At 38.7% G+C, this 12,305-nt stretch overlaps 1 non-coding gene and 1 pseudogene across 1 annotated transcript; one reads left to right on the forward strand and one right to left on the reverse strand.

The window, feature by feature from the left end:
- Positions 1 to 1,942: 1,942 nt before the first annotated feature.
- LOC128054810 (protein FAM114A2-like) lies at positions 1,943 to 9,223 on the reverse strand (annotated as a pseudogene).
- LOC128054950 (U6 spliceosomal RNA) lies at positions 7,233 to 7,336 on the forward strand. The gene has a single exon (XR_008200087.1). It is a non-coding gene; the product is annotated as a U6 spliceosomal RNA (small nuclear RNA).
- Positions 9,224 to 12,305: the final 3,082 nt, after the last annotated feature.

Genomic DNA, 12,305 nt, shown 5'->3' on the forward strand with positions numbered 1-12,305 from the left:
CTACTCTCTTAGCAGCTTACAGTTCTGCAATGCAGTGTTATCAATTATACTCAGAAAGGTGTACAATATATCCTCAGGACTTACTGTACAACTGGAAGTTTGTACCTTTTCACCACCTTCTTCTACTTTCCCCACCAATAGCTACCTCCTCTGACTACTACCAATCAGTTCTCTGTATCTGTGAGTTTTGGGTTTTTATTTATTAATTTTTTTTGATGTTGGTGTACCTTTTTATTCCAAATCTACCTTGCTTAACAAACTGCCCCCATCCCAAATAAGGTGACACATAGAAACAGTCTTGATATCAACCTATGTTATAAGTTCACTTTGCTATTTCTTTGGTTTGAGAAGATACTCGGGCTTACATTTGGAAAAATAAATGAAAAGATAAACTGAAATAACTATTACATTTTACTTAAAGATTTTAAAAGTTGCTTAGTTGTGTCCGACTCTGTGACCCCATGGACTGTAGCCCACCAGGCTCCTCCGTCCATGGGATTCTCCAGGCAAGAATACTGGAGTGGGTTGCCATTTCCTTTTCCAGGGGCTCTTCCCCACCCAGGGATCAAACCCGGGTCTCCCGCATTGCAGGCAGATGCTTTAACCTCTAAGTCACCAGGGAAGCCTATGTTATAAGTTCACTTTGCTATTTCTTTGGTTTGAGAAGATACTGGAGCTTACATTTGGAAAAATAAATGAAAAGATAAACTGAAATAACTATTACATTTTATTTAAAGATTTTTAAAGATACAGGGCAGAGCTCATAAAAGTTACCTGAATCATTAAAAACCATAAAGTTGGAGAATGGTTTTTTAAAAGAGTAGATACCAAAATAGCTTTAAGGAAGAGGATAACCTGTAACTATTTTAAATTGCTGAAGAAAGCAAAAGAAGACTTAAGATCTGAAGAATAAAAATTATGTTTATAAACATGCTAAAGAATACATTAAAAGAAATAAAAAAGAATGAAGAAAATATACTGTCTTCATCCTATTATATGAACATTGTTTTCATGGGACTCTACAGTTCACTTCAACAATATTCATACAACAAAAATAATGACTGAAAGAGCTTCAGTACTCTTTGGAGCTGGCTATTACAGAATTCATCCTGTATAAAGGGTATGCATGAAAAACATCCTGGAAACTCAGAATATCTGCAAACATGAAACTGTTTCTCCAAATTGCACTTCTTGGTCTTGAATCTGGTAGAGTGGGGGTCAGCTACAACTTGAAGCTTACCCTTATGGGATTGGGAGAGCAATTTGAACTCAAGGGGCACTTTGCTATAGTTAAATATTCTATAAGCTTCTCCTCAATGCCACATATCTACTGAGAATTAAAGAGTAAATGAAATTTTCTAACCAGTTTCAAGAATCCATGTAATAAAGGGTAATCACTACAGAATTTATACATACTCAGTTTTCTTAAAGCCCTAGATTTTATTATAGAAAGGAGAAAGAAAATGGCATTAATAGATCAAGCACATGAATTCCAGAATACTGAATTCCTTTTCCTCTTTTTTTAAAAATTTATTTTCCTCTTGCTTAACAAGCAGTTATATACATGAACTGTAAAATTACATCCATGACAAAAATTTTAGTGTTTTGCATATTGTCAAAGAAAGACCAATATCTTTGCCTGAGTGTCCCATTAACTTTCACCTAGAGCTATTTTTTAACTGTCTATAAAAGTTTCTTTTCAAAAAAGGAAAAACGAAAAGTTTCTTTTCAAATAATTTGTTAATTACAACAACTGGGAAGAGCAGTGTGAGGACCTGAATACTTCAGCTAAGCAGTGAAGACAACAAACTTCCTTCAAACCAGCTCTCCTGCCGGGATTTTTATATACTTAAATAACCTTTCTCCCTCACTTCTGCAGGACTACTGAAGAAAGTGGCATTTCTCGGCCATCACAAGTCTCAGGTAGAATCTTCTCTGTTCCTCAGTGTTTGGACAAAGGCTTCTGGACATGAAGTTCATGCCTCTGGTAACTCAGTCTTGTTCTTAATAAGCGAGATCTCCAATTCGGGTAAAAGTCACTGAAAGACATCCAGAATGTAGGAAGCACTGTTTGATGCCTCTAGTGATTCGTGGATTAAGGATATCAGCCTTTTCCTTATCCCCAGCAGCTGTTAGGCAGGTGGTGAACTCTTTAGACATAGAGGACAACTCTTGACACAACAAAACTGTCATCTGGCAAAGGGCTCTGCTCATTTCTATGGTTGTTACGTCCTGCTTCCAGCCATGCAGAACCAGAGCAGCTGTTTTGTGAAACAGTTCAATTGAGCAAGCAGTCAGTTCTGCTAGGCTCTGGATTGCAAGTGCATGGATATCCTCTCTTGAATTGTTACTGATTTGCTCAGGTTTTTTTGCTTCCAACTATTTTTCTCCTTCCCCTTCTAGTGGTTTGGCCAGAGATGTCCTGATCCATTCATGGGCTGTATTTCTTGCCCTGGCAAGTTTCTCTGGTTTGGAGAAGACATGCAGCTGAGGAAATAGTTCTGTTATCTCTTTGGTAAAGTCTTCGTTCCCTTTTTCTCTTCCTCCTCTTCCTCATAGAACTCTGCTAGGGAAAATGCTTCTTTGAGTTGCTCCAATTCAAGTTTTAGAGTCCCTAATTTTTCTCCACTTAGATAATTAAGAATAGATTTCACCTTTATTTCACTTTCTCGAGAGAGCATCTCCAGAGCTTCTATATGTGAAAGGCCTTGAAATTCATCAAAGGGTAGCCCATAATGAATTTTCTTGTCTGTTTCCATGGTAACCTCATTGGAAGTCTGTAGCTCTTCTTTCTCCTTTGTGCCTTGTAAAACCTGAGACGGTGTAGATCAGAAGTCCAGTTCATCAGACCCTTGGTTCTTTTAAATCCAGGATCCCCTTCTGCTATTACATCCATTGTCTTTTTCCCAATGAATTCTAAGGCATCCAAACTCCCAGTGATAACACTTTTCCTGTGCCCTGAACAGCAGTAGAGATGGTCGAGAATACCCCAAATGGCCCACTCACTGGAGAGGACTTTCCATTCTCTTTGGCATTCATCTCTTCTATTTCATACTGGACTTCAGTTGAAATTTCACTGGGACTAGGGATTCCAAGGGAGGCCTCTGCCTTCTCAGTGACATTTGAAATACCTTGTCCTACCTGAGGCTGAGGAGAGCAAGGACTTGCCCCAACTGCCCCAATAGCCCCATCCAGACTTGGGTACATCTTTGGAAACAGTCTCTTGGCCTGCAGCTTGTGATGCCTGAATAGGGAGAACTTCTGTCTCAAGGTCACTGGAACATTTGGACTCTGGTCTTTTCTGAGTAGAAGCTATAGATTCTGATTTACTCTGATCACTGCAGTCTCAAGATCATCTTTATCCAACATGATTAGATCATTGCCCAGGCCACCCCTCCCTCACCGCAGCCACAGCCTCCTCTGAAGAGCTGCTCCTACTTATTTTTTACTAAATTTTAATGCAGTATAGTTGCTTTACAGTGTTTTAGTTTCTGTTGTACAGAAAGAGAATCAGCTACATGTTTATATACGTCCCCTGTCATTGGATTTCCTTCCCATTTAGTTCACCATAGACTATTGAGTAGAGTTCCCTGAGCATTTCACTAGATTCTCATTATTTATGTATTTTATGCATAGTACCAATAGTACACATATGTCAATCCCAATTTCCCAGTTCATTCCACCCCACCTCCTCCATCTTGGTGTCTGTACGTTTGTTCTCTGTGTATGTCTGTGTGCAAATAGGATCATCTATGCCATTTTCCTAGATTCCATGTCCATGAGTTAATATACGATATTTGCTTTTCTCTTTCTGACATACTGAACTCTATATGACTGTATGTAGGTCCATTCATGTCTCTGCAGATGACAGTTTCCCTCCTTTTTCTAACTACGTAATATTCCATTGTGTCTCTGTACCACATCTTCTTTATCTATTCCTCTGTTAATGGAAATTTACCTTGCTCCCCTCTCCTGGATATTGTAAATAGTGCTGCAGTGAACAACGGCGTGGATATAACTTTTGAATTATGGTTTTCATTGTGTATTTCCCCAGGAGTGGGATTGCAGGGTCATATGGTAGTTATATATATATATATATTTTTTTTTGCATACAAACAGCACATTTATTTTTAACTGAAAGCAAAAGATAATAAAAGAATGATAAATATTCCATAGATTTGAATTTACCAAGTGAAAATGCTTGATTCTTTTAGCAAATTAATAGGTATGTCTTCAATATTAATGTTTAGGGTGTTTACCTCACCTCTGTGAGCATTATTCTAATTAACATTTTAAATCTTGGAAAAAGAGCTAAAATCAACACAGGGAATTTAACAGAGTTAAGTGAAAGTTAGACATTCATAAAGCAAATATTAACTATAGGAAGGTGTGAGCTGAGTCAGACAACTCAGTAATAATTCATTTGAAAAGATCTAAGAACTTAGGCAATAAGTTCAAGGTAAGAGAAAAAGGTGTGGTAAATATGTTTTCAATACATATACTTTAACCTAATTAATTAACACTGGGGGATTAATCTACAATTGAGTGTTGACATCTACATATTATATTTAAAAATGAATATCACCTCAATGGCAAAATCTTTGCTAGATACTACAGAGAATGAAAAGTAAGGAAAAACATATATTCCCTAGAAGAATAATCATTGTGAGAGGTCGTAGGAAAGTTGAGTGAAGTGTCAAGTACAATAATAGTAAAAATACAAAGTAGATTCAGAAGTGAGAAAAATGCATTCAAAAGAATGTTTAGATAAGCCAGCTTAAAGTGTATCAACAAATTATATATAGGAAATATTATATATAGAAAGTCTCAGCTCAGAACTCACTTCTTATTTGAATAGGTTATAGAAGAAAGGCTAGTTTGCAAAGCAATATAAAGGAAAACAAAGGAAATTGCTAGGTTGGAAGAAAGCAAAATAATACAATTACTGAATGTTTTGATTCCTGGAACATTAAGGAAACAGAAAAGTCATGAATTATCCAAGTAGATTTTCCAAAAGAAAAATATAGGTTTGGAATTCAAGAGATTATCTCCACAGCTTTGATAATTAAAGTTTTACAGGTAAAGTTAAGGGAGAGAATTAAAATATACACAGACACACACACACACTCTCAACATCCAGCCAAGAGCAAACTCTTAGGTAATGATCTCATATAGGAGAAGGAGAAATAAAAGGAACTGACAGAGGACAATTTATGGAGATGGCAAGGGGACCAACTGCCTCAGTATCATGAAGAGAAAGTACAAGGAGGTGTTCTCAGGGGTGGAGTGAACTGTGGAAGTTATCTGGGCTTTTCACAAATGTTTGCTTCTCTCCTGGTCACATAAGATGATTATTCCTGCCTGTGCCTCACCCCTCCCCTACTTCATTCAGGAATGGCCAGGTGGCTCAGGTGACCAATAAAATATGAACGGAAGTAACCTGTGTCACTCCCAGATGAACCTTTGAATGCCAGAGCATCCAGTCACAGGCAGCATTCCAGAAAGTTCTGCCCTACAGGTCAGCGTTCCAGGAGTGAGGATAACATAGATCTTCTAGATGATTCTCACCGGACATGTATTGTGACAATCATAGTTTTTAAAATCTTTTATTTTTTTAAGTTATGAAATCATAACACATTTATAAGAGACTTGGAAAATACAGAACAAAGTTACATATGGTTCACTATATGTGACAGTGGTTTAAGCAGGTAAATTAAGATTTTTAGTTGGAGTTTTAATATCAAACTCAGAAATGAATTGAATGAATGTTCATAAAAGTAGAATAATATGGGACTTCCCTGGTGGCTCAGAGAGTAAAGCGCCTGTCTACAATGCAGAAGACCCAGGTTTGATCCCTGGGTTGGGAAGATCCCCTGGAGAAGGGAATGGCAATCCATTCCAGTACTATTGCCTGGAGAATCCCATGGACAGAGGAGCCTGGTAGGCTATAGTCCATGGGGTCGCTATAACACATTTATAAGAGACTTGGAAAATACAGAACAAAGTTACATATGGTTCACTATATGTGACAATTGTTTAAGCAGATAAATTAAGATTTTTAGTTGGAGTTTTAATATCAAACTCAGAAATTAATTGAGTGAATGTTCATAAAAGTAGAATAATATAGTAGACCTGAAAAGCATTATGAGCCAATTCAAAATAATTAAGGTTTATACAATTTGCACACAACAATAGGATACAAATTCTATTCAAGTTCCCATAGACTAGAAACTAGCAGACACTGAAACATATCCAGAGACATAAGACCAGGTACAGAAATGTCATGGTCTAAAGGCATTGAAATCATACAGATCTGTTCTCTTACGACTATGGAATTATGTTACAGCCCACTATCAAAAGGTATTTGAAAATAACCTACATTTTCAACTGCCATGTGACATTTACCAAGAGAGATCTTTGACTTAGCTGTTGAAACTCGTGATAAAGTTTGAAGATTGAAAAAACATGGAGGGTGATTGCAGAGAGTAAAGGATTTAAGTGGGAAATTAGTATCAAAATGAGAAATAATAACAAAGATCTTTTAAAAATCCCATGTATTTGGAAATTAAATGTCCAGTTTTAGATGAGGGAAATATCTAAGAAGCCATAGCAAGGAAAATTAGAAAATATTTGTAATAGAATAAAAATGAAAAGAGAATTTACCAGAATGTGCTGCATGTAGCTGAAGCTGCTCAGTGCAATAAAATGTGGAGTCTTGAATAAGGTATGAAAACAATAATGGAAACATGATTAACCTAACAGTATAAATAAAATACATACAATTTCTGCAGTTAGACAGGATGATGTGGTAAGAGGCAAGGTACACATGCATATGTTTTCATTCACCCAGCCAGTCTCTATCTTTTGGTTAATGCATTTAATCCATTTCCATTTAAGGTAATTATCAATATGTATGATCCTATTATCATTTTCTTAATTGTTTTAGATTTATTCTGTGTAAATCTTTTCCTTCTCTTGTGTTTCCTGCTTAGAGATGCTCCTTTAGCATTTATTGCTAGTTGCTTTTAGCATTTAAAGCTAGTTTGAGGGTGCTGAATGCTCTTAACTTTTGTTTATCTGGAAAGCTTTTGATTTCTCCGTCAAATCTGAATGAGAATCTTGCTGGATAGACTATTCTTTGTTATAGGTTCTTCTCTTTTATCCCTTTAAATATATCATGCCATTTCCTTCCAGCTTCCCTGGTAGCTCAGTTGGTAAAGAATCTGCCTGCAGTGCTCCCTTCGGCAGCACATATTCTAAAATGGGAACGAGACAGAGATTAGTATGGCCCCTGTGCAAGGATGACATGCAAATTCGTGACGCGTTCCATATTTTTAAAATATCAAAAAAATAAACTGAAAAAAGAAATCTGCCTGCAATACAGGAGACCCTGGTTCAATTCCTGGGATAGGAAGATCCCCTGGAGAAGGGATAGGCTGCTCACTCAAATATTCTTGGGCTTCCCTTGTGGCTCAGCTGGTAAAGAATCTGCCTGCAATGCAGGAAACCTGGGTTCAATCCCCAAATTGGGAAGATCCCCTGGAGAAGGGAAAGGCTACCTACTCCAGTATTCTGGCCTGGAGAATTCCATGGACTATACAGGGTCACAAAGAGTCAGACACAAGTGAGCCACTTTCACTTTTACTTTCTAGAGTTTGCAAAATCAGCTGATAACCTTATGGGAGTTCCCTCATATGTTATTTGTTGTTTCTCCATCGTTGCTTTTAATATATTTTCTTTGTCTTTAATTTTTGTCAGTTTGATTACTCTATGTCTCAGTGTATTCCTCCTTGGGTTTATCCTGTCTGAGACTCACCATGCTTCTGGACTTCATCGACTATTTCCTTTCCCATGTTAGGGGAGTTTTCAAGCTATTATCTCTTCAAATATCTTCTCAGGTCCTTTCTCTCTCCTTCCTCTGGGATGCCTATAATGCAAATGTCGGTGCATTTCTTGTTGTCCCAGAGGTCTCTTGGAAGTGAAAGTGAAAGTCCCCAGTCATATCTGACTCTCTGTGACCCCATGGACTATACAGTCCATGGAATTCTCCAGGCCAGAATACTGGAGTGGGTTAGGCTGTCTGATTTTTCTCATTCTTTTTTCTACATTCTGTTCTGTGGCAGTGATTTTCACCATTCTGTCCTCCAGGTCTTTTGTCTCTTCTGCCTCAGTTATTCTGCTATTGATTCCTTCAAGTGTATTATTCATGTTTGCTCTTTAGTCCTTCTTGCATCTTCTTCATTATTTTCCCAAGATCCTGGGTCATCTTCGCTGTCATTATCATGAATTCTTTTTCTGGAAGTTTGCCTATCTCCACTTCATTTAGTTGTTTTTCTGGAGTTTTATCTTGTCCCTTCATCTGAGACATAACGTTCTATGTTTTCTTCTGATTACCTTTCTGTAATGTGATTTTTGTTCTAGCCAGCTGTGGAATTGTGGATCTTCCTGCTGCTGCTTTCTGCCCTCTGTTGTGTAAGCTTCCTGATGAGAGGGACTGGCGGTGGGAAAAAGTGGGTCTTGCTCTGGTGGGCAGGGCTGTGCTCAGTAAACTTTAATCAAATTGTCTACTAATGGATGTGGTTGTGTTCCCTCTCTGATAGTTGTTTAGCCTGAGGCTACCCAGCCCTGGGGTCTATGCGCTCTATGGTAGGGCTAGTGGTGACTTACACCAAGGGGCCCCTTCCAGGACTGCTGCTGCAAGCTGCTGCTGACACATGCCTCCACATCAGACTCCCCAACTCCAGCAGCAAGGTCTTATTCAGTCTTTTGTGGGGTCATTGCTCCTTTCCACTGGGTCTTGGTGCACTCAAGATTTTGTTTATGCCCTCCAAGGGTGAAGTCTGTTTCCCCCAGTCCTGAGTAAGTCTTACAGTCAAATCCTACCAGCCCATAAAATCAGATTCATTGGGTACTCCCAGTCCCTTTGTTGGATCCCCAGGCTGGTAAGAGTGATGTGGGTCTCAGAACCTTCACAACAGTGGGAGAACTTTTTTGGTATCATCGTTCTCCAGTTTGTGGGTCACCCCTCCAGCAGGTATAGAATTTTACTTTATCATGATTGTACCCCTCCTGCTGTCTTGTTACAGCTTCTTCTTTGTCTTCGGACATGGGGTACCTTTTTTTGGTAGGTTCCACTGTCCTCCTGTCCATGGTTGTTCAACAGCTAGTTGCAATTTTGGTGTTCTCGCAGGAGGAGATGAACGTACTTCTTCCTCTCCGCCATCTTCAACCAGCAACGTCTATTCTTAGCTTTTTAAGGACCCTCTATACTGTTCTCCATAATGGCTATGTCAGTTTACATTCCCACCAGCAGTGTAGTAATATTCCTTTTCCTTCACACTCTGTGCAGCATTTGTTGGTTGTAGATGTTTTCTTATCCTGAAATTGGACAATAGTGCTTTACAGTGTTGTATTGGTTTCTGCTGTACAGCAACATGTCTCAGCTATAAGTACACATATATCCCCCTTCCTCTTGAGCTTCCCTCCAACCCACACCATCTGACCCGTAAGATCATCACAGACCACTGCACAAATTGTACTGTGCTACAGATCTGCTTCACACTAGCTTTCTGTTTTACACGATAGTATATATATGCCAGTGATACTCTGTTAATTCGTCTTACTCTCTCCGTCCTCCGCAAGTCCTTCCATTGTCCACCAGTCCATTTCTACACCTCAGTCTCTATTCCTCCCCTGCAAGTATGTTCATCAGTACCATTTTTCTGGATTGCATATATATGCATTAATATATGGTATTTGTTTATCTCTTTCTGACTCACTTCATTTTGTATGACAGGCTCTAGGTTCATCCACCTGACTACAACTGACTCAGTTTCATTCCTTTTTATGATTAACATTCCATTGTGTACAAATATATATCACAACTTCTTTATCTGCACATCTGTGGATGGAATCTAAGTTGCTTCCCTGTCCTAGCTGTTGGAAGTGGTGCTGCTGTGAACATTAGGGTACATGTATCTTTTGCAGTTATGGTTTTCTCATGCCCAGTAGTGACATTGCCAGGTCATATGGTAGTTTTATTCCTAGTTTTTTACAGACTCTCTTTACTCTTCTCCATAGTGGCTCTATCCATATACATTGCCGACAACAGAGTAGGAATGTTCTCTTTTCTCCACACCCTCCCTTAAAGTTATTGTTTGTAGACTTTGTTATAATGGCCATTCTGACTGGTATGAGGTGTTACCTCATTGTAGTTTTGATTTGTATTTCTCCAATAATTGGACCTCCTTGGTGGCTCAGCGTTAAGAATCCACTGCAGTGACGGAAACACAAGTTGGATCCCTGGATCGCGTAGATCCCGTCAAGTAGGAAATGGCAACCACACCAGATTCTTACTTGAAATTTTCAGGGACAGAGGAGCCTAGCAGACTAAGTCCTTTGGGTCACAAAGGGTCTGGCATGACTGAGAAACTCTATACATACAGCACAAACATTCTCTTCCTTATTGCAGCCCATCACAGGTGGGAATTGTCAAATTATCTCCCTATGAGCTGAACAAAGGAAACTTAGACCAACACTCAGGCAGAGGGGCTTGGTTTTCTGAGGCATGGCCTTATATATGATTATGATAACAATAGGAAAAGAAGTCAAAGAAATAGTTCCAACATGAAGTCAGATTTGCTTCTTCTCTGCCATGTTTACATGGTATATCTTTTCCATCCATTTACTTTTAATCTGTTGTTATCATATTAAAGTATTTTTTGTAAGCAGCATATATTTAAGTCATGCTTTCCCCCAAGTCTGCTCCTGCTTTGTTTTTTTTTTTTAGTTGTTTACTTTTTAATATATTTTTATATTTTTAAGTTTGGTTATTTTTAATTGGAGGCTATTGCTTTGCAATACGGTGTTGGTCTGTCATGTATCAACATAACCCTCCCTCTTGAACCTCCTTCCTTCAAACTACTCCATCTCACCCCTGTAGGTTGCCATAGAGCTCCTGATTTGAGCTCCCTGCATCATACAGCAAATTTCTACTGATTATTTAATTTTACATATGGGTAATAGATATGTTTCCATACTACTGTCTCAGTTTGCCCCACCCTCTCCTTCCCCTACTATGTCCACAAGTCTGTTTTCTAAATCTGTGTCTCCATTGCTCTCCTGCAAATAGGTTCATCAGTACTATCTTTCTAGATTCCATATATATGCATTCATTAATATATAGTATTTATTTTTCTGTCTTTCTTCACTCTGTGTAATAGGCTCTAGGTTCATCCACCTCATTAAAACTGAGTCAAGTGCCTTGCTTTTTCATTTCAGTTCAGTCACTCTGTTGTGTCCGACTCTTTGTGATCCCATTCACTGTACCACGCCAGGCTTCCCTGTCCATCACCATGTCCCGGAGCTTGCTCAAACTCATGTCCGTTGAGTTGGTGATACCATCTAACCATCTCATCCTCTGTCGACCCTTCTCCTCCTGCCTTCAATCTTTCCCAGCATAAGGGTCTTTTCCAATGAGTCAGTTCTTTGCATTAGGTGGCCAAAGTATTGGAGCTTCAGCTTCAGCATCAGTGAATGTTCAGGATTGATTTTCTTCCAGTGAATATTCAGGACTGATTTCCTTTAGGATGGACTGGTTTGATCTCCTTGCAGTCCAAGGGACTTTCAAGAGTCTTTTCCAAACCACAGTTCAAAAGCATCAATTCTTTGGCACTCAGCTTTCTTTATAGTCCAACTCTCACACCCATACATGACTACTGAAAAACCATAGCTTTAACTAGACGTGCCTTTGTCAGCAAAGTAATGTCTCTACTTTTTAATATGCTGTCTACGTTTGTCATAGATTTTCTTCCAAGGAGCAAGCATCTTAATTTCATGGCTGCCGTCACCATATGCAGTGATTTTGGAGCCCAAGAAAATGAAGTCTGTCATTTTTCCCATTGTTTCCCCATCTATTTACTGTGAAGTGATGTGGCCAGATGCCATGATATTCAGTTTTTGAATGTTGAGTTTTAAGCCAGCTTTTTCATTCTCTTTCACTTTCATCAAGAGACTCTTCCTTTTCTCTTCACTTTTTCCCATAAGGATGGTGTCATCTGACTATCTGAGGTTATTGATATTTCTCCCAGCAATCTTAATTCCAGCTTGCGCTTCATCCAGCCCAGCATTTCGCATGATATACTCTGCATATAAGTTAAAAAATCGGTGTGACAATATACAGCCTTGATGTATTTCTTTCCTTATTTGGAACCAATCTGTAGTTCCATGTCCAGTTCTAACTGTTGTTTCCTGACCTGCATACAGGTTTCTCAGGAGGCAACTCAGGTGGTCTGGTATTCCCATCT

This window comes from Budorcas taxicolor, chromosome 10 (assembly GCF_023091745.1).
Source record: "Budorcas taxicolor isolate Tak-1 chromosome 10, Takin1.1, whole genome shotgun sequence".
In the NCBI taxonomy this organism is placed as follows: domain Eukaryota; kingdom Metazoa; phylum Chordata; class Mammalia; order Artiodactyla; family Bovidae; genus Budorcas; species Budorcas taxicolor.